This window comes from Silene latifolia, chromosome Y, assembly GCF_048544455.1.
Source record: "Silene latifolia isolate original U9 population chromosome Y, ASM4854445v1, whole genome shotgun sequence".
Taxonomy (NCBI): Eukaryota; Viridiplantae; Streptophyta; class Magnoliopsida; order Caryophyllales; family Caryophyllaceae; genus Silene; species Silene latifolia.
Window position 1 is genome coordinate 256,303,866 of NC_133538.1, and position 1,957 is coordinate 256,305,822.

Genomic DNA, 1,957 nt, shown 5'->3' on the forward strand with positions numbered 1-1,957 from the left:
CGCGAGTGTCCTCCCCCTCTTTTCTCCCTTAAAATTCTCGACTCGACTTCTTAAGTCACAATCCGACGCGTATTTACGACCTACCGATCGTAAATACAAGCCTTACACATTGTTTGGTACCTTCATCGTGCATTAAATCACTTGACCGACCATTTCGACCACTACACCATCACTAATCTTAATAAAACACTCTTTTTACTTACCAAAACGGTTTTAAACCGAGTCTTTTCCGACCAAACGAGTTGTTACACTTACGTCGGTTTCTCGCCATAACCAAACATGTAAGTATGAGGGTGTAAAAATCCTTCTTTTATCATGTCTTTGCTTGTTTTATGACCATAACATGGTAAAACATGCATAACACGATCCAAAACATAGGATAGACGAGCCAAGCGAGTTTTGGCACGAGGCGAAAGACCCTTGTTCGCACGCAGCAGGCTCGTGCCTCAATGGGGTGCCCAGGTCAGAACTCAACCATGCTTGTTCTCGTCCTTCCTCATTAATCTATTTTCATATTTGTAATCGATTTTTACCATTTCGAATGTTTTCAAACCCTTTTATTTATTTTTACAAATTTTAACCACAAAACATTTTTCACCCTTGGTTCTTAATACTATGACGGTTTAATCCGTGTTCCGGTGATAATATTTGGTTAATAATATTTAAAAGGTATTTTAAAGCCTTTTATTTCACTTCTTTACATTTTGAGAGGTATTTTAAAATCTTTTATCATTTCTTTACATTTCCAAAATAAACATATTAGTCACCAACACAAAGTCATCATTGGTTCCACATACCATGCCGGATTTTAACCCGGGTATAATGATGAGTATCGACTAATTATATTCAAATGAACTTAAAACAATTAGTTCATGATCATTCTCAAAACTATCCATGTCAAGTCGAACCCGACACCGAATATCATCAAAATAATGATGATTATTCGAGTCTCGTTCCTCAAATCAACAAATACGGTCTAAACGACCCTTTCAAACCAAAACGGGTTTAAATACCCACTTTTCAACACGTTTCATAAACGTTTTTCAAATGTTCAGAGCACGACATATAACCGTTGACTGACCCACACCTAAACATGCCTTTTCTTTCTTATTTTCAAAACTAGGGGAGACCCCCTTGCACCGCCAATAGGCTCGCGCCTCATGTGGCCGCCTGGTGCAGGGTCTGTTCTCTTTCCAGCATTAGTCTAGGACGATCCCGACTCCGGCCAACCCGGATATAGGACGGATCAGATGACTATTTGCTCATTCAAAAATCATATTTGCAAAATGCCTTACTAAGACAAATGGATCGCGTTATGCACCATAAACCTAATACGGTAAATGGATGTTTAATTTCCGTCTTGCATGTAAATCAACCATAAATCCAACTCGACATCTTATACTTGATACTTGGATTAAATCAACCGACTTAGAAAGCTCTCACATGTTAGGTTTAAATTATTGGATGCTCTTTCATGCATTTAAATCGTTTTATCAACTTTTGCATTCAACCAACCATGATCGATCAGTAGAGGCCGCTACCGCTTGCGGGATTGGGTGTCTGATTAAAGGGCTTCCCAATACGTACCTTCACCTCTTACTCAGAAACTTTGGATAGTGGACGACCTTATCCGAGGCGTACGAGAGTCATTCTAGAGATAGGATGCTAAAGAGGGACGATTCCTTATCTTTAGTACCTATGTCAAACCCTGCTTTGTGCTTTGTTTTACCGAGGTATAAAGTGGATTCGAATAGGTTCCAAGCATCCCACAAATGCTTGGTGGCGACTCCGAACATCTCTAATCGTTTTGAGACCCTTACCCAGACGAAACCGACCGATCTAAAACGATCCGGTCGAAAGCATTTTTACGCCGCCGAGCGTGGCTTTCAAAAGACCGCTGCACGTCCGCAGATAGACCGGGCTTGTAGGTGGGCCGATGTCCACAGATTGGCGACTC